This window comes from Quercus robur, chromosome 11, assembly GCF_932294415.1.
Source record: "Quercus robur chromosome 11, dhQueRobu3.1, whole genome shotgun sequence".
Classification (NCBI taxonomy): domain Eukaryota; kingdom Viridiplantae; phylum Streptophyta; class Magnoliopsida; order Fagales; family Fagaceae; genus Quercus; species Quercus robur.
This window is the reverse complement of record NC_065544.1, coordinates 29,712,927-29,735,044: the sequence shown is the minus strand read 5'-3', so window position 1 is coordinate 29,735,044 and position 22,118 is coordinate 29,712,927. Positions and strand designations below refer to the sequence as shown.

Genomic DNA, 22,118 nt, shown 5'->3' with positions numbered 1-22,118 from the left:
TGCCTTTTTTCTTCTTCAACAAGTTGAATCGTGAGAATTTGAATCTAAATTTTCTCCATATAGAGCATGAATTAAGTCTCTTTACGTTATGCATATTGGTAAAATAGACATAGAGTCAAAACAATATGCACCCACCGACTAAGAAGAAGTACAACTCCCAAAATATTGGTCTAGTAGCTAGCTATCGGTTCTCTTAAGGGCACTCGTTATGCATTTTCCTTTATGTAATTATCTTTTTAATTGGAGTAACTTCATAACTGATTAAGTCTAAAATGGAAGTGATCGGAGCCTATTAATATTGATTGGAAAATGATTTGGGGCCTATTAATGTTATTTATGCTGAAATTATTTTCCAACAAATGACCTCTGGTCACTATTTCGTTGATATCTCTCAGAATATTTTGAATCTATGAGTGAGGTTACTTTTGCCAGAAACTAGACATCTGGGGCTCCAATTAGAGCACAAGAAGAAGGCAATTCTGATCAAAATTGGGACACATATGATTTTTTGAAATTAACTCTAAAAATTGTTATATGAGTAACGGGAAAAACCGAAGTTCTAAACATTTTGCTTGCTCATCACTCCCACCAACCCCAAATTTAATGCACCAACATTCCCCAAAGTTTGAAATAGGGTCTAGGTTTATGATTCTCTTTGATCCTTTGTCAACTTTCATTAAATACCTTCTATTCGTATTTTCTCCACCACTACTATATAAACTCTTTTCTCCTCTATTACAAAGCACACAGAAACACCCTCTCTTTTCCTCTCTTGAGTTTTAGTGAAGTAAAGTAGTCTTGTCTTTTGTCTTTCTGAGACTCAAGGTATTGAGTGGACTCACTCTCCCTCTCTTAGTTCTACTCTACCCTTAGGGCCTCCACCAAGAGTCTCCTCCTTTGTTGTGTGGATTTTGCATGTAGGTATAATCCATTTTCCCAACTTTTTTGTTTTTATTTTTTTTTATATTACTATGATGAGATTAAGATTAGAGCATGTTAGTGTTTATTTAAATTCCTTGAACATGTTTGAATGTTCTTAATGTGTTCTTTATATGTTCTTGGTTGTTCAACACATGTTTATGCATAAAACTAGCTTTGATCTTAAATCTACATCAAAAATATGAAAAACATGTTTGTTTCATAATTCTCTCAAATTCTCGAATCTAGGATATTACCATTCACACACATTCACTAGAATTTATTTTTCAATCCAAATGCAAGGACTAATAAATTGAAATAGGGTTTATCACATGCACACACATTTAATTCAAGCCAAAAATTAACATGCAAATTGACTGAGAATATATTGGATGATATGATGTGAATGTTGGCCACCATAGTCTAAAAGACCGGTTTCATTGGGCAAGATGGGTGCCTAACACCTTTCTATCTTATAACGTAGCCTGCAAACTTGGGTTGATAAATCAATGCTTATCCATGTAATTTTTAATTTCTAGATTGTAACTAGGAAATAAAATCATGTATTTTATCTTAAATTGTATCTAGGATCAAAATCATGTAATTTCTTATGATCAATGTAAATTCATTTGCAAATCAATAAAATGAGGAATTTTTAAATTTTGGTTTTTTATTTTTTATTTATTCCAATAATTAAGTAAATGACGACTCCATTATAAAACCCTTAATTTAAAGGGGGAAATATAATTAGTCAAATCTTCATTTTGAGAGACAATGACATGAATCCACCCATTCACGTGGGTTTGGCCTAACACCAAAAACGGGCTGGACGCTTGGACTCTCACAATATCTTTAAAGTTCTCTACAAAAAAAGGGGGGAAAAGTATCTCTAAAGTTGCCTTTAGATTTGAGAGAGAGGCTACCATTTATCATATTTGTTTGTTTTTTTAGACCCTTTTTAAATCAAATTAGTTTAATCTAATGAATTAGTAAAGTAGTTACTTAGGTTAATTACGAGATCTAAGTTAAACTCATGCAATCATATTGCTTAGTGCGGAAAAGTAAATAAGGAAAGCAATATGATGACCTAATAAAACCAATGAAACCAACAGTTTAAGGGTAAAAAACCTTGGGGAGGATTTAACTTAGTATCATGCTTTGATGTGGGCTAGTCCATAGACCCTTGGAACGTCCAAAGACAATTAAAAAGCCCCAAAGATCCTAATTTTAACTTATAAATACTCATCTTATATCTCCAATCAAAACCCTAACTAGAAAGAGTTATTTTTTGGCCTCCATCTTCTTTAAAATCCTAATTCTCTTTTTAAAACTCACACACAGCCCCTTGGCACATTTTTTACAAATTAAAAATCTCTCTTTAGTTAGTTCTAAGGCAGAAACTCTTTTCCAAAATTGATTTCTCAAAACCTTTTTCAAATCTCTTGTTTTTGAGTTGTGATTACTAACTATTGTTGTGTTCTTTTAATTATTCTTGTCATCAATCTAATCTTTGTGTTGTAGGCACTAAGGGGTTGGTTAAATAACTTCAAATTGTGATCCTAAAGCAAGGTGAGCATCTTTTCCATGGTTTCCCACTTTGCTTAACATGATTCACATGATTTTCTTGATATAGTTTCTCCATTTTTTATATTTAATTTGTTTGATGTTTTTAATTATGTTTACATGTTTTAATATTATTTTAGGTGGTTTATAATCTGTACTTTTTGTTCTTATTTCAATTCCTATGTTGGTTTGATATGATTTAATGTAGTTTAGTTTAATTGTTTGTTTTGTTTCATTTTTTTTTTTTGGTTTTTTTTTTTTGTTTTTTTGTTTTTTGTTTTTTGTTTTTGTGTTTTTGTGTTTTTTTTTTTTTTTTTGCTTTCTAGGTTAGTTTGGTTTTTTAGGGTTTCTAAGATGTTTGTTTGATCTCACATGTTATCTGTTTGTTTGATTGAATCTCTAAAAATGTAGTTTTTAGTATGCGTACGCATATTTCATGTATACGTATGCATACTTGAGTATGTGCACGCATACCTCATGTATGCATATGCGTACTTGTGCCCAGAAATGCAAATTTAGGGTTTTTGCTATTTTGTGTGTTTTTAAATGTTTTAATCCTCTATTTGGGTCTTGTTGAGTCTTGTTTTCACATGTTTAGGTCTAGGGTTAGTAGAATAACATGTTTCACATGCTTGAATTGATAGATTGATGATTAGGGTTCATGCTTTGATGAATCACATGAACATTCATGAGAATTTGAATATGCATTGATGCATAGGTGTTGAGGTGTTATGGTGCAATGAGGTAAGTGAGATAAGACATGCATTCATATATATATATATATATATATATATGCATTTGATTGGGATATGGAATGTGAACATGGAATATGTTCTTGATGTTCTTGATACTCTTCAATAATTCTTTGATGCTGCCATGGCCTTGTGATATCTTGTTTGTTGGCTACCTTGGATGAAATGATATGATATGCATGATAGATGTATGTTAGGGTTTTAGGATGATTGATGCCATGTTTATAGCTAGATGTATGTTAGTGTGTGTGTGTGAGTATAGATAACAATGTTGAATGAGCCTTTAATGAGATTAAGATGTAAGACACAATGACTGGAAGCCAACTCACAGGTCGGGTGAGGTTGGGTGCCTATACCTAAACTCTAAACCCATACTTTGGTAGTAAGATCAATCATTCCACATAAGGGCGTTATTTTATGGTTCCTAGACCTAATCTAGGTGGCAACTTTGTCCACTCGCCTGAGGCGTACTCCCCTTTTCCTTTAAGGAGGAAGCCGCTGTGCCCACAGCAGTAGATTTAGGATTAACTCTATTGTATAAACTTCAATTCTATTAGTAAAATGTTGCCTTGAGGATTGTTTAGGTTAAATCCTTCCCAAATTTTTTACTTTGAAACCACAGTTTCAAAAGTTTTCCTGGGCCATCATTCTTGGTATTAATGTGATTTGCTTGCTTGATGTTTTATTGATTCAGATTTATTGCATAATTAATTTAATTAATTATTGGGTTAATATTTGATAAAATTTGAGACAACTGGTGTCTAAAACCCTCACTTTAATACAATGCCAAGGCCACAGTAAACGTACAAAATCCACTCTTTTTTAAAATAGTATTTAGAGAAGGCCTTTATTACACCCCATTGTGAACCTTTTAATTGAAACTAACATTATACTTGGGATGTTTGTTAGGATAGAATAGGCCAAAATGTCTCTCAATTTCTAGTCTTTAGGTTCTCATCAAACGAGGCAAACAAATAAGTTTCTATAGCCTTCGCAGGCCTTTTTGGAGTCCCTCCTTTCACACGATTAATCAAATTTCTATAATATGTGCTTGCATTCTCAATAGTCTCCACAACACTACCAGTAGATGGCCATCCACTTTCTAATACAATGATTTCCAAACTTCCTCCTATTGTTTTCTCAAGTATAGAATACATAGCATCCATCAAGGTATCAAATAGATTTTTGTACTCCAATTGGCCATCTTGTACCATAAATTCTGAATAAGGCGTAGGGTACTGGTTAGTTGTTGTACTTAACTCTAAGATAGAATACATAGTTGTTGTACTTAACTCCAATTGGCCTTCACCTCCACTGCTAACCAAGAACCCAATGATTGGTTCTATGAATGGCCTTACATTGTCACTAAAAGCAACTATTGATGGACAATCAAAAACACCCAACAAATTTGTGTCCACTACGGTCGAGACCTTGATTTGATTTTGGAGACCAGCATTTGTAATTGCTTTGTAAATGTTTTGCATTGTTGGAAGAACAAACTGAGCTATTTCACTAGTTGGGTTTACTTCATTTCTGATATCGTGGAAGCTTGAAGAAAGAACACTTGATGCTCTTTTTGATGGATAGAAACTATACTATTAGCTCCTGGGTCATAAACCTTGAATCCTCGAGGGATTCTATGAATCTACAAGGTGATAAAAACTGGAATCCACTAAAGAAGAAAATTGACAAAATGTCTGTGTTTATTGATAATAGTCTGAAAAATGAATTGCCTTTGGAGGTTACAATGTGTTTATATAGTAAAAAAAAGACCTAGAGCAACTAGAAACCCTAAGGCAGCTATGAAAGCATATAAAACCCTAATTTGACTAAACAACATTAAAAGCACCTAAAAAGAAAGAAATAAATGCCCTAAACTTAAAATAACAGAAATTACATAAAAATACCAAATATAAAAAATTATAGAAATTAATTTGAATATTTTGTCCTACATCAGACCCCTCCACTTGAAACAAACTCGTCCTAGAGTTGATGGTTGAAATTTGAAATCTTCCATGACAAGAGAACAAATAATTTGAATACTTCATCTTCCTTGTCTTCTTGCCAAACTTGAAAGTAATCAATTGAGCAACTTGAACTTCTTATCCCTTGATCTTCAAGCAATTGACAATATTCACCAAATAAAAGTCAATAATCAAATCAAATCTTTCCATTACAATAAAATTAGTAAACTTTGTTTCGGTGTCTCCCACAAAAATAACAGGAGCTTGAATGTTGCAATCATCTAATTTGACTTTATCGAGAGCCTTGAAATTTCTCTTCAACTTCATCCTCAATTGTCTATGCCATCTCGACTTCAAGATATTTCTCTATAATAGGCTTTTCATCAATCTCTTCCATAATCTTGACTTGAGGTCCTTTTTCTATAATAAGACTTTCATTAATTTCCTTAGAAATCTCTATATTTTCTTCTTTGACTTCTACATATTCTCCAAGAAAGGTATTTTTTTCAGCATGCAATTCTTCCCTTAATGGTGGAATATTTGGCTCTTCAAAATAACTCAAGTATGAACTTCTTGGCCAATAATGATAATCTTGTTTTGTATAAAAGTTCATCACAATCCAAAGGATAAAATTTGATAGCAAGCATCTTTTTCATCCTTGACCATGAACGAATTTTGTGTTGACCTTGTCGGGTTCTATTAGATTGTACTCGTTCCTACCAACATAAGGCATACTTAAGTTTACACAAAACAAGTCCAACTTTTCTCTCATAAGAAATATTCTCAAAGTCAAATAAATCCTCTAGTTCAAGTAACCAATCAAGAAAATCTTCTTTTAAAAAATAACCATTAAAACTTGCAATTCTCTTATAAGGCCTATATGAGATTTGCTTACCAATAGGTTGCTCATGAGTTATGTCTCTACCCTAGTTATCCCCATTGTTTCCATTCTTCAACGGTGCTATCCTAGCATAGATATTTGTGAGTGCTTGTTATACGTCACCTTATACTCACTAAGTTATTCGTCAATGTTGTGGTGGTGGTTACTATCTCACCGGTTAGCAATTAGACCAGGGTAAGTCAAGGCTCTGATACCAATTGATGTCGTAGAAACCTAAAGAAAGCACAGTTGATACTCTCTTTGACGGGCTGAAACTAAACTATTAGTTCCAGGTTAGTAAACCTCAAATACATGAGGGGTTCCTTGAATCCACAAGGTGATAAAAATTGGAATCCACCAGAGAAGAAAATTGACAAAACATCTTTGTTTATTGATAATAGTCTAAAAGCTGAATTGCTTTTGGAGCCTACAATGCGTTTAAATAGTAAAAAGAAAACTAGGGCAACCAGAAACCCTGAGGTGGCAACGAAAGCATATAAAACCCTATTTTGACTAAACAACATTGAGAGCACCTAAAAAGAAGGAAATAAATGTCCTAAATGTTAGAGATATATATTAGACATATTAGCCCAATGTAATAGGCCCAAGCCCATTCCTGCTTATACTAGTAGTCTAGGGTTTAGTCGCCTATATATACTCATGTTAGGATTCATTGTAACACAGGACATTATTGTACTACACTCTCATACAATAAAGATGTAGCCTTTAAGGGATTCCTCCGTGGACGTAGGCCGTCAAGGCTGAACCACGTAACCCTCGTGTTCTCAATGTTCCTCTTCTATGCTTTATCTTCCGCATCCACTCTAGCATACACAACATGGCATATCTCATCGCGTTGCTAATATTCAACATGGTATCAGAGCCAAACTCCGTTCTTGGCATCAAACAAACATCTCTACACAACAAAGAAGATTCACACGTGCATACCACCATCTGAAGTCACACAGCAAAGAAGATTCACACGTGCATACCACCATCTGAAGTCACACATATTTCTCTGCCGGATCTAGACTTCACGGCATCTCGCAGCCACCATGGCTCTGTGCTGTGTCAAAATCCAACAAACTCAAGCAAACTCGTGACATCAATATCAGATCTGTGCACATCAAGCCTTCGCCTGATGAAACCAACAAGACATACGTGCTCCACGGCATATCGCGACCAAAACCCAGAAACCCGACCTCCAACGGCAGCCGCACGCGCCACCACGCGCGACCAATGGCTCCTGGAACTCTCACACGCGCCGCCGAAGATTCTCGACTCCCAACTCGGATCTCAGTCACACGCGCCGCCAAGCCGGCCTTGTCGTCCACCGATCCACTTGGCCTGAGAATCTGGTGGTCATACGACGCTGCACGCGCCACCACGCGCTAGCGCAGTTTCTAGCGACTTCTCCACGCGCCGCCGCCGATTTCACAGGGTCAGATTCTCCTATGGTTACACGCGCCGCCATGACGAACTCGTAGCTCGCCGATCTGCCAAACCACCGAAGTCCGAGCATCAATCTCCCTTGCACGCGCCTCCACGCGCCTTCGGAAGTTCCAGACACGCGCCGGTGGAATAGAACACGCGCCGAAGAGCTGCTGCTAATGATGTGTGACGTCACCTATCCACGTCAGCATGCCACATCAGCCCTAGTCCACGTCAGCGACACGTCATCAGCCACGTCAGCAGTGTCGTCTCGTCAGCACCACGTCACCTAGCTGACCGTTGACCGGACCGACCCGACCCGGACCACCCGGATCTGACCCGTGAGCACTTTGACTGTTGACTTTGACTCTGGACCAGTTGACTTTGACTTTTTGCGTTGACCTTTGACCAAAAGTCAAAATTTCCAAAAGGGCCTATCTTGCTCAGTTTTTCGCGTAGATTCCAATTTTGGCCTCCGTTTCTTCATTTGAAGCTTCGAAATTGGACAATTGGCACATTCTTCATTGTGGTTTCTTCAAAGGCATTCTACAAGGCATCTTCAAGTGATCTTCTCATACTTATCCAACCTCAAGTCTTCATCAAGCTTCCGCGTTGAGTTTGAGGGAGGGTGTTAGAGATATATATTAGACATATTAGCCCAATGTAATAGGCCCAAGCCCATTCCTGCTTATACTAGTAGTCTAGGGTTTAGTCGCCTATATATACTCATGTTAGGATTCATTGTAACACAGGACATTATTGTACTACACTCTCATACAATAAAGATGTAGCCCTTAAGGGATTCCTCCGTGGACGTAGGCCGTCAAGGCTGAACCACGTAACCCTCGTGTTCTCAATGTTCCTCTTCTATGCTTTATCTTCCGCATCCACTCTAGCATACACAACATGATATAACACATCGCGTTGCTAATATTCAACACTAAACCTAAAATAATGAAAATTACATAAAAATACCAATTATAAAAAATTACAGAAATTAATTTGAATGCACTTGATCTTGACATTTGAAGAATAGTCTTTCTAAATTTTCATCTAGACCCAATCAACTGCAGCTAAAGGACTGGCAAGGGCTTGGAGGCTATCATTAGGGAGGCCAACAATGAGATCTATGTTAGAGTCTCTGAGGACTTGGGAGAATTTCTGTATACAGAGAGTAAATGTGTACCCTTCTAATGTTGTATGCTTTGCAGAGACTTACAACTTCTGAATCAGGTGGCAAATTATTTGCAGTGCCTTGCCCTCCATAGCAACCACCTAAGGATTGTGCAAACTCACTGAGAATAGATTCAAAGAGTATCAAATATAGGAAAATAATTTTTATAGTTCTAAGTCTATTCCACCTAGTTTCAGCTAACATAAAAGATTTGGATTCAAATCCTGCCTATATATAAAAGAAATCTATTGGTGTATAGTATCGATGATAAAGAGCAATGATCATAAAGTGGAGAACATAAATTTCAAATCCTATTGTATCTTTAAAAATGAAATTAAAATTCAAAAAAAAAGTATACTCAATATGTACTATTCAGCCTAAGCTTGTATGATGGAACCTAGAGACTTTAGTATGTGTGTGTGTGTGACAAATAAAAACCTCTATGTTCTGGGCTAGACAACAGCCCAAGAAGTAGCACGATTGCGGCCGTAAAGGTTTCTTCCTCATTGCATAAAATGAAGCCATGGAAGAGAGGAAAGTCAATACCAAACACTAGTTTTTCAACTTTTGGATTACTCTGCAATGCAAGCGGCTTACAGTAGGAATTTAAAGGCCTTACGCCATACTATAACTAATTGTCCTGCTTCCCAGTCAATCACTCCATTGAAATTGAATGTTGCAAAAGTTAAAAAGAGATTGTCTCTCTTTGGTTTTATGTTGTCTATGTACAAGGCTTTTTTAGGATTTCCTGAGTTTTCATTTTCCACAAACTTGTTGGATAGTCCTTGTAACGCCCCAAAATATTTTTCTTTAAAGCAATTTTCTTTTGAAATGGAATAATATCTAAATTGGAGTTATTTTTATTTTTATTTTTATTTGTGTTTTTAACTATTTTATGGAGGACTTATGAATACTTAAGTGATTTATGGGGCCAAATGAAATATGTGAGGAACCTTAATGGTGAAGTGGTAATTTACCACAAGATATTTTTGGAGCAAACTTGTAATTAAGCCCCTCCCAAAAGTTAGCCACACCCACCCTCCCCCCCCCCCCCCCTCCCCGCGGCACCCCCCAAGCCTACACGTTCTCTTCCTCCCTTGACCCACTTCCTTGATTATTTCGTTTATGGCTCAATGCTTGTGTGGGGTTGATCCAATGGTTGGGAATAACACTTTGGTAGTCTTAACTACAATTTTTGGGGGTGGTTTTGAGGTGTGGGTATGTGATAGTTGGTATTATGGTATTCAACCATGAAGGCTTTGGGCACTTGGTTTACTGGAGGAAGGAGGAGTTGACTTTTGTGTGTTTTATGATGATTTTTCTGTTTTGAGTTGAGTTGTTGGAATGATTTTTGTTATGTTTAAGAAGTTGATTTTTGTTATGTGCAAAAACCGACGATCCGGAAAAACCAGCCGAAATTAGCCGAACCATTGCCAAATTTTCGGTTCATTTTAAGTTCAGTTTTGAATTTTTAAAATTGAAAATATTCAATTCGGTTTTTGGTGGCAGGCTTGAATGCACTGAATCGACCAAAATCGAAATGAATTATAATAATATAATTTATATTAAATATATAATATTTGGGCCTCGAGCCTCCTATACATATTTGGGCCTGCCTACATATCTGGCCTATTCATTTTCTTTAAAACCATTTGGGCCTTTCTTTTTTTCTTATATATGATCTGGCCTCTTTTTTGTTTTTGATAGGAATTAATGAATCATAGGAATAGTATGATCCAGCCTTTTTCCCTTTTCCGTGTTATCATTTTATTTTTAGAATAAGTAACTATAATTAAACTAATTACTAATTAGATATCTAATTAACCTAATTAAACTTAATCTAATTTAACTATAAAAACAAAAGTTAAAAACCCAACCCACAGCCCACACATTTTTACTCTCACTCTCACAGCCTCCGTTCTCCAGCCTTCCATTCTCACCACTCCATATGCCGCCTCCACATGTCAGCCTTCCTACACTGGCCTCCACACATCGGCCTTCCTACGCTGGCCTGATCTTTTCATTCTCATGATGACCCTCTCTCTCTCTCTCTCTCTCATTTCTCCATAATTTTCTCTTTTTTATTAAAAATATATATTTTGGGTTTGTTTAATATTGAATCAATGCTATTTTTTCAATTTTTATATGCAAATAAAGTTAGGGTTTTGAAAAAACCCATGTACTTGGCTGCTTGTGCTAGTTGGTTTCTTTATTAAAGACTAGATGAGAAGCCATTGGATATTAGAAGAAGTGCTACCACTCTTTTTGCTTGGATTTAGTTTATTGGGTTTATATTTTGCGTTTGTTCTTTGTTTCTTTTCTCTAGATCAATTTTCTTTATTTTTTTTCTTTGTTTGCTTTCTTATAAAATAGATGAGAAAAGGAAACCGAAAAAACCAACCGAAATCAAAATCCAACCAAAACCGATTGATTTCCAATTACTTCGGTTGATTTCGGTTGAGAACTTCACAAACCGAAAATTTTGGTTTCGATTGGTCGACACTTAAAAAAAACCGACTGAACCGAGCCGATTACACCCCTAATGTTAACTATTACTTGCCATAGTGGTTTGAGAATGTGCTTGTGCATGCCAAGTGTTTGGTATATTGCATCTTTGAGTTTTGGGGTTGGATTGCTTGATTTGTTTTCATGATAATTGTTATATGACGTTATGGGTTATAATCCTAGTTGTTAATTTGAGCTAACACATGGTTAATAAAGTCTCAAAGCTTTTGGCATAGTGTTAAAATTTTAGTATTTTCTTTTGAGTCAAATGCACTACGGGATTTTAATAAATTATAGACAAATTAGTTTGAGCTGAATTTTTGATGGTACATACTAGACATATAAGAGCTTATGCTTATTTAATTTCAAGTTAATTAGATAACTTTTCATGGACCAAACGATTTTTACAAAAGGGCTGACCTGTTGTGTAGTGAATCTGAAAGTATGATGAGTATGTTGGGATTTTGTGGAATTTACTTGAAACCTTTTTTGAGTGGGTTGGCTTATAAATTCTTGAATTTTCTTCGACATGTGTTTTACTTAGTTAATTTTAATAATGGTTTGGTTTAATCTCTTGCAATAGTGTATTAAAATGCTTTGGTTGTGTTATGGTCCTTTGGATCACTTGTATGCTTGTTTGATGTCCCTTGGGAATAGGTGCCTTGGGATAGTCAAGTTAGGCTTTAGGCCCATGATTTGATTTTAGGGGACCATTCGATTTATGGAGACAAGTTTGAAGGTACTTTGTGATAGGCCTTGTTATTGATAGGCTCGATCATTATGTTACTAGGTTTCAAGATTCTTGGTGATAGACCTAATAATTGGATTGCTTGCTTAGGTGGTGGTACCCGGTTGAAGTAAAATTGGTTGGCCTTCCAACATAAGTAGCTTTTTAATGGGATTTTTGGAAAATAACCTTGTTGCATAAACATCGGTTTTGGGTCAAACACATTTTGGAAAATTATTTATAGAACTATGTTTTTCTAAAAAGTGTTGTGATGTGACCCTACTATATATGATTATATATGAAAGTGCATATTCTTATTGCATATGGGGAATTGCATGATTTGTTAGCATGGAAAAGACTAGCATCTTTGATTAAATTTTTGAGAATGGATTTTATGGATTTATTGCATTACATGCAAAATATAAAGATGCTTTATCCTGACCTATGTTATTTGGGAAATTAATACATATTTTTGACAAGAAATGAGTTGAAGGCTTTGAGAACCTTGTGAATATCTTGGGTATCCAAATATTTTATGAAACTACTTGGAAGTGAATTACGTATTTTGAATTAAAGGTAATTTGTGAGCTCTTTATGTTCTACCCATGTGATGTGACATGTCATTACCTGGTGAAACCTAGCTAGATACTATAGTCTATGTGACATTGGTATCTTAGCACCCATCTTTGTAATGGTTATTGAGTTTTGTCTTTGTGATGGCATATTAGTTTTGTCTTTGTGATGGCATATAGTTCTGATTGTGTGTCGATGATGAGTTCCGTCTTTGTGACGGTAGATAAGTTCCGTCTTTGTGATGGCAATGTCATGTGGCCTTGGGTTGGATTTTCAAGTTTTGGAATGGTGTTTTGATAGCTCACAGTAAATAGTATGTAGTTTCATGTTGAAATATTTTGAGAAAGCTTGGTGCTACATCGTTTAAATCATTCTTGTTATTTTACCAAAGAAAATGGATTTGCTCGATTTTCATGGAAATTCCCAAATTATAACATGTTTTGTAAAATGTTCATTATCATGGTTTGGTGCCTTACATGAACAAATGATCTAGAATTATTGGCCTGAGATGTGAAATCTAGAAGTTCAACCCTATTTAGTGGCTTAGCTTGAGTGGATGATCTATAACTATAAGTCAACAAATAGGACTTGACAATTCTTACTTCTTTGTTGCATGTGGTAAGTTAAAAGTGTGGAGCTTCAACTTGAAAACAACAAGGTATGTATGTAATTATGCTGCCTTTAGCTCTGTTTACAGTTTAAGTTAATGTTTTTAGGTTGAAAATGCAGGCTGATGAGGTAATTTATGCCATGGAATTCATATGTTGTTGACTCTGTGGGTTTCAAGAGCAAAGCATATATCATAGTTCATAGTTAAACTTCTTATGTTTGTGCACAAGTTACCAAATTTAGAAATACATTATGCTGGCTCAACACCAAAAATGTTGGTGTCGAAGGTCCAATCACCTGACTCTTGGATCCTACAGTCAAAGTAATGGCTCTAACGACTGGATTGTCGATGATCGTCGTCTAAGCGGTATCTCTGGTGATTGGACTAACAAAATTGGTTGACAAAACGAAGTCCTTGGTTATTGGACCTTGGCACCAGTTGCAGTGCAATGTCTCTTGCCACTGAATTGCTAGCATCAATCTCTGATGAGGCATCTCTTGGCACTAGAATGCTGGCACCGGTTATTGGAGCGAAGTCTCCCAACATTGGATTGACGACATCGGTCCCCGGAGCAAAGACTTCGGGCACTGGACTAACAACACTAGTCCCCAGAGTGGAGTCTCTAGCCATCGAACTGCCGTCACTAGTCACCGCTGCGAAGTCTTTGGCCACTAGACCATTGACACTGGGCACCAGAGCAGTGTCTTCGGCCATCAAATGTGGTGACCTAGTGACCAAATGGAGGAAAGGAAGCCACTGTGTGTTTTTGGAAAATGTTTTGCCAAATTTTTAAAGATAAAACTTTTTACAACTTTTTATAAAGAATTTTACAGTTAACATAAAATATTTTACAAATTTAACTATATTTTACTCACATATTTCCAAAAATATTTTACTTCAAAATAAACAGAGTTTTAGATTCCATATTTCATAAAGGCAAAGGATGTTATGAAAGCAAGACAGTAATTTGTTGTCATGTCACAAACAAAGCCATCACGACAGAGAAGGTAAAATACAGCCATTTGAAGTACATAAACACTAGCTACTAAAGAATTTGGAAAAAGTCCATTCAAATCCAATTATTATGCCATATACCGTAGTCTCAGAAACTTGAATTTGCTTTTTTTGATGTGTGGGTTTATAATTATAAGTGTACATATACAACTAACAATTGCTAACGTTCCTTTTCTTTCATTTATTTAATTGGCCAAAACAGAGAGGATTACGGTGAAAATAAATCCGGTTGTTTGTTTTAAGCAATAGAAGAAAAAGGAAAGAGATTGTTGAAGGTCCTGTTCTTCACTCTTTGTTTGTTGTAATTTTGTTTGTGTTCTTTTATCAATTTTATTCAGTTGTAATGTCGGATTCCTTTTCACTGGCTTGATATGGAAATGAGGCACATTATATATTTGTTAAGATGATACTTCTTGAGTATAGATCACTTGGACTGAATCTGTCTTTTGTTATCTCATCTCATGTTTGCTTTATGCAGTTAGAGGACAGTGAGGGTGAAGAAGAGGTTTGAGTAATCTGATGAGAGAGACAGGGAGTTAGGGATTTAAGATTTTTCCCCAAACTTTAACCAAAGTGGAACATAAATTTGGGTTAATAAAAAATGACGTGGTTGTTTAATTGGCAATTGATGTGGTAAAAAGATAATATTTCATTTGGGCAATTAGCCGCATCAATATTTTCCATTCAACACTTAATGGTAGAGACTAAATTGATACATGCAGCACTAAATATGTTATAGACCAAATTGACACAATTAAAAGGTTAATAACCAAATTAAAAAATGATGTTAAGAATAGAGACCAACTTTATAGTTTACCCTACAAAGTAAAAGAAAATATATATATATAAATTAATATTATATTACTTAATATATCAATTAAATAATTGTGTTATGGTTAAATTATTTAAGTTCTTTATTTATTTATCTCTTGTTGACGATATGAATAAAATTGAAACAAAATTTTTAATTGAACATTACTCATGTTGGGAATTTCAAAATTTTCAATCAATTGTTTTCGCAATAAATTGTCTTGAAGGGAAACTAACGAATTACACATTGCAGAGATAATCCTAATTAAATAAATATAAATAAAATTATGTGAACTTAATTGTACTACTCAGCTGAATGAGTGATTATCCCTGCGTTTAGTTTGAGGGCAGAGAATGCAAGAGGAGTGAAAAAGAACTGTGGGAAGGGAAAAATGAGACTCAAATGATATGTTTTTCCATCAAATTTAGCTCATTTTCTTTTCTTTCATGCTATCCAAGCAGCAAAAAGACTTATTTTTCTTCATTTCTCTCTATTTGGATACTGCTTATTGTTAAAAATAAAAAATACTATAGTGAAATAATTTTTATATATAAATAGTGTCATGTAAGACCAAATTTTAAAGTTTTTTTCTTCTCAATATTGTACTTACAGTTCTGTAAATAATGTAAAAGACCCCGTATATAAAATGTCATATGCACCGGTTTTCTGTCTAGGTTTCTCTGGAAACCCTAGGGGTGAAAAAAGTGGCTAGCATCGCATAAGGGTTGCCTTGTAGGCAAACTTTCTCTCCATGCAAGCGGTAGAATCGTTTATTTTCCATAGCTAACATGGAAGAGTTAACAGATAGGTGTGCAAGGCTGAAGTTGTCGGTAAGAGAAGATGTTGAAGTTGCAATACAAGCACCATTGATGGAGGACGGACCTGTCCTCATCGGGAAGTTTTGCACGAAGCGCAGGATAAATCTGGACTCCGTGGTCAGAGTGATGAGATCGGTTTGGAGGACGGAGCACAATTTCGAGGTTAGCGATCTGGGAGAGAATAAGGTAATGTTTCTATTCCAAAAGAAAGAAGATATAGAGAAGGTGCTGCTACTTAGTCCATGGTCATTTGATAAGTACCTACTAATCCTCCATAAGTTGGTGCGTGGAGAGGCGGTGAAAGATCTTAAGTTTGACAGGTCGCCATTTTGGGTCCAACTACATGGATTGCCCACGATGTGTCAAACCAAGGAAGTGGGTATGAGTATCGGTGCAACCTTAGGGGAGGTGGAGAAGGTGGATGCCAATGGGAAAGGTTTTTGCTTGGGGAGCTTTCTGCGCATAAGGGTTCTTATGGATGTTTCCTTGCCGCTATGTAGAGGCCGTAAGGTGCGACTCGGTGATTACGGGCTAAAATGGGTGGATATCAGATATGAGAGACTCCCAGTATTCTGCTATCTATGTGGGAAGGTAGACCATGATGAAAAGGACTGCCTGCAATGGATTCGAAGTAAGGATACATTACGGCCAGAAGAGAAACAGTTTGGTCCATGGTTAAGAGCATCGCAAGACAAAACCCAAAAACCCCAGCTAGTTACGGCAGAGAAAGATGGAGGAACCAGACTTGGCGTGGGTGCAAAGAAGAACATGGAAAGGAGATCGGATGGCCATGTGGTTTCGACGCTGGCAAGAACGAACGACGATGAAACCAGGCCAGACGAGATGGGAAGGATGATGATCCCTAGGGCTGACGTGGAGGAGAGAACAGGTTCACTAAACCACGACTGCATTAAAAATCCGGATTTTTCGCATATTTCAAATTTTGAGCAGCAAATCTGGGAATTAGATGCCGCCATTAATGGTAACATTCCCGGTATAGAGTCAGTAACAGATCAGGAAGCATCTTTGGGAAGGGAGGAAAGTGCGCACGTCTTGGAGGAAAATGCACTGCAACAGAGTAGGAAGAGCCATGCACTTGGGCCGAATGAGGAATCCCAAGCCCAACCAACCAATGTTGGGCCTCAAAGCATTACTCTTAAGCCCATGCAAGAACAAATAGGGAACGTGAGCCTTTTTCATCCTGGGATTAATTCTAATTTGGGGTTGCCTTCTCCAAAATTTAAAAAGGCCCAAAGTATGAAGAAAACAAAAGGTGGCAACCAAAGGAAGATGAAAGAAAACAGAGAGGTTCGTGGAACAGAGGAGAAACCGGATGAGGAAACACAACCTCATGAAGAGAAGTACACAGTAGACGGAGCCATGGAGATTGAAATGGCTATTACAGGAACTAAAAGAAGAACAAGAGTACCCTTAGCCGAACTAGAAAATGAAGAAGACAATGGGAAAAGTATTAAAGTGGCTGGTGAGATTAAGGAACTCGGTAAGCTCTTCGTACAACAGTTGGGATCGGCGGCGGCTGCTGCGCAGCCCCGCCGGGCACAATAAGTGCCATCAGTTGGAACTGTAGGGAGCTTGGGAACCCCCTAACAGTTAATGCGCTCCAAAGAGTGGTGTTGGAGAAAGATCCCACCTTAGTCTTTCTTATGGAGACTAAGTTCGATGTTACGGAGATGGACGGAGTTAAACAGAAGGTGGAAAGGCAGCAAGGATTGGTGGTTCCAAGTATACGTAGGGCTGGAGGGTTAGCACTATTGTGGAAGAACTCACTGCAGGTTGACATATTGTCATATTCTCCGGGGCATATTGATGCAATTGTGTCTGAAGAGCAGGGGATGAAAAAATGGCGGTTCACCGGATTCTATGGCCACCCGGAAACAAGAAAGAGAAGTGAATCATGGACTTTGTTGGAGGATCTCAGTCATCGTAGTCACTTGCCGTGGGTATGCATGGGAGACTTCAATGAAATAATGTTTGCCAAGGAAAAAATTGGTGGTGGAGTTAGACCAGAGGGGCAGATGAGATGCTTTAGAGAGGCGATTAATAAATGTAGATTGAGAGACTTGGGATATGTGGGCTCAGATTACACTTGGAGTAGACGTCTTGGTAAGCGAGGGTGGGTGCGAGAAAGGCTTGACCGGGCATTGGTGTCCACTGATTGGGCAGGTGTTTTTCCTTTGGTGAAGCTCCACCACCTGTCCAATTTAGTTTCTGATCATAGCATTCTAGTGCTCAAGGTAACCAACTTTCCAAGGCAGCAGAAGCGGCAATCAAAGCTGTTCCGATTTGAGTCCATGTGGCTAGCAGATGATGGTTGTAAAAATGTGGTAAGGGAGGCTTGGGAGAGGGGTTATACAAGTCACTCACAATGGCCTTTGGAAGCCTGTCTGGAGGAGTGTCAAAAGTCATTAAGGGATTGGAATAAAAATACCTTTGGGCACGTGGGGAAGCATGCTATTGACTTACAGAAAAAACTCCAAATGCTTGAAGCCATGAAGTGTAATGCTGTGAATATGGAAGAAATCCATGCAACAAAAGTGGAGCTTAACAGGTGGCTTGGACTTGAGGAGGAAATGTGGCGCCAAAGAAGCAGGAATAATTAGCTGAAGGCAGGGGATAGAAATACCACATTTTTTCACACAAAAGCCTCAAACCGGTTCCAGAGGAATACTATTAGCAGAATTTTGGATGCAGACAATGGATGGATAGAGGATGGAGATCAAATTGGTCAGAAGTTCGTGAGCTACTTTGAGGAACTTTTCACTACTTCAAGGCCGAAGGTGGAGCAAGAGATGCTTGATGCAATCCAGCCCAAGGTCACCGAAAGGATGAACTCTACTCTCACACAAGACTTTCATGCTATGGAGGTGGAGAAGGCCCTGAAACAAATGCATCCTTTAACGGCTCCTGGACCAGACGGTATGCCACCTTTATTTTACCATCATTTTTGGCCTATTGTTAAATCTATTGTAATTCTCGCTGCACTTGACTTTCTAAACCATGGAGTATCTCCCCCAAAATTCCATGACACTCATATTGTACTTATTCCCAAAGTAAAGAATCCGGAAAAGGTGACTGATTATAGACCGATTTCCTTATGTAATGTGGCTTACAAAATAGCTTCAAAAGTGGTGGCGAACAGGTTGAAATTGGTGTTGCAGGAAATTATTGGAGAGAACCAAAGTGCTTTTGTGGCAAGACGTCTCATCACGGACAATGTCTTGGTGGCACATGAGATGATGAACCATATAAGCAAGAAGAAGAAAGGCAAATGCGGTGAGATGGCCATAAAGCTGGACATGAGCAAAGCATACGATCGAGTTGAATGGGAATGCTTGAAGCAGATCATGAAGAAGCTGGGCTTTCATCATAAATGGATTAACACTGTGATGCAGTGTGTTTCATCTGTGAAATATGCAGTAAGGATTAATGGGCAGCCATATGGATTAATCCAACCAACTCGAGGATTGAGGCAGGGTGACCCTTTGTCGCCCTACCTCTTCCTTATCTGCTCAGAGGGCTTGTCTGCCTTGCTAAACCATGCGGCACAGAGGAAAGTGATAAAAGGGGTGGCTGCCTCAACTAATAGTCCTCGAGTATCTCATTTATTGTTTGCCGATGACAGCTTAGTGTTTGGAAGAGCAACAGTGAATGAAGCCACAGAAATCAAAGGGAAACTCAAAGTTTATGAATCCTCCTCGGGCCAACAATTAAACTGCCACAAAACCTCTCTGTTTTTCAGCCCAAACACCAATAATGATGTAAAAGAAAGGGTGAAATCTATGTTTGGTGCACAGGTTATTAAACCTCATAAAGCCTACCTGGGTTTACCTTCACTCGTGGGAAGATCAAAAAATAATACTTTTGCTTAGCTTAAACAGAGAGTTGCCAATAAAGTATCGGGTTGGAAGGAAAAGATATTGACACCTGCAGGGAAGGAGATCTTGATTAAATCTGTGGCCCAAGCCGTGCCGTCATATACCATGAGCTGCTTTCTTCTACCCAAAAATTTGTGTGATGAGCTCACTAGTGTGATAGACAGTTTTGGTGGGGTCAAACCGGAAATGAGAAGAAAACCGCATGGCTGAGCTGGGATGCGATGTGCGTGCCAAAAGACAGAGGAGGGCTGGGCTTTCGAGACTTGAGAAGCTTTAATTTAGCTCTCTTAGCCAAACAGGGGTGGCGGCTTCTGACTAATCTCAACTCTCTCTTTAGCCGTGTGTATAAAGCGAAGTACTTCCCACACTGTAGCTTTGCAGAGGCGACATTGGGTCGGAATCCATCCTATGCATGGAGAACCTTAATGGCGGCACAAAGCATTGTACAAAGGGGTATGAGGTGGCAAGTAGGTAATGGAGACAGGATTAGGGTGTGGCATGATAAATGGATTCCTAGGCCGTGCACTTATAAGGTAATTTCAACAGAAAAGCCTAACTCCTCTAATGCTCTGGTTTGTGAGCTCATAAACAGAGGAACAGGGGAGTGGAATATTGACAAGCTAAACAGTTGGTTCTTACCCGAAGATAAGGAAGCTATCTTGGGTATTCCCTTAAGCTCCAGCAACACTAATGATCGAATAGTTTGGGCCGAGAATAGAAGTGGGAAATTCACCGTTAAAAGTGCTTATGTGCTAGCTTTGGAAGAGAAGGCGCATAATACCAGAGCTGACTGCTCAGACGAATCAGCAAGGAGGAAAATATGGAAGACAATTTGGAAACTGCGAATCCCACAGAAAATAAAGCACTTTGCATGGAGGGCTGGACGAGACATTCTGGTCACAAAATCCAACTTGGCTAAGCGGCGAATCACACCGAACGGAATGTGCGACCTATGTGGACACAACGAGGAAACGGTCTATCACCTGTTGTGGGGCTGTGATCACGCTAAAGAAGTCTGGAAGAATAGTAAATTTGTTCTACCATTTGAAATCTCGACGCAATGGCACTTTTTGGATGTGGTGGCGAACCTACAGGAGTGCGAACATTATCGGCCTAGACAATTGGAGAAATTCATCTCGGTTTGTTGGAGTATTTGGAAGGATAGGAATGATCTCCGGATGGGTGGGAAAGGTAAAATGGGTAGAACAATCGTGCGGAGTGCCACGCACCTGGTGGAGGAATTTTGGCTGGCTAATGAGGAAAAAACAGAGGCCCAGGCGGACCCAATTCCTCTGGTCACTTGGCAACCGCCAAGTCAAGGGTGCTATAAAGTAAACATGGATGGTGCAGTCTTCACGAACAGGAAACAAGCAGGAGCTGGTGTTATCATCAGGGATGGCGCCGGGGAAGTGATTGCAGCGCTGAGCAAGAAATGGAAATGTCCATTGGGTGCTATAGAAGCTGAAGCAAAAGCATTGGAGGCAGGGGTACCGGTTAACTTCGCATGGGATATTGGTATTAGAGAAGCAGAGTTTGAAATGGACTCGTTGATTATTTGTAATGCTCTACACGGACTGGAGTCTCCGCCCTCTTCAATTGTGAATGTACTTGCTGGAGTTAGGAACCGGGTCTCATCCTTCAGGTAATGGAAGTTCACCCACGTTTAAAGACAGGGAAATGTCCCTGCTCATTTACTAGCCCAACACGCTAGGATTGTTGAGGACTACTCTGCATGGCTAGAGGAATGTCCCACTATGATAGCAGATGCATGCATGCAAGACAGAAATGTAACCATTTGATTTATTTTCAATAAAGTTTAGTATTTCCCATCCAAAAAAAAAAAAAAAAAAAACGTCATACGCAAACCCAGTCCCTTTTTAGTGAATCCAAACGGAGGCATATATAGTGTACCTTGAACACGACTTCTCCCATAACTGTTTGGAACAACTACCTTGGGAAAGTCGTACCTAATCCTACAGCTGTCAGAAAAGTAAATAAAGAAATAGCCGTACTGATCTTAAGTCAATCATTTTGAAGAAAAACTGATGTTTGAAACTTCACTCTTGTTTGAAAACGAAAAATTTGTTTTTAGATATTTTTTTTTATTCCACTTTCTTTCCCGTCAAAAGTATGTCACTCAGGGGTATGATTTTTCTTCCTATTTTAAACTTTGATTAAAAGTATTCAGATGAGTACTTCTAAAGTTTTTCACCTATTTTAATATGAGAACTTATTTTACTTTATTTTATTTTATATAAATACTTTACAAAAATATTTTAATTAATTTATCTATTATATACACTCTTTTATTTAAATAATATTTTTCTTCACTTTTTAAACTATTTTACAACTACCCCACCTAATACTCTTTTTCCATTTTTTTCTCTGAGCACACATACTGATTTTTCTTTTTCTTCTTTTCCTTATCTCTATTAATTTTCCTTGTACGTGCCTCTTTTTCTTCTCCTTCTTCTTTCTTTTT

At 37.7% G+C, this 22,118-nt stretch overlaps 1 pseudogene; it reads right to left on the bottom strand.

The window, feature by feature from the left end:
* Window positions 1-4,104: 4,104 nt before the first annotated feature.
* LOC126704928 (glucan endo-1,3-beta-glucosidase-like) lies at window positions 4,105-13,811 on the bottom strand (annotated as a pseudogene).
* Between the last annotated feature and the right edge of the window lie 8,307 nt (window positions 13,812-22,118).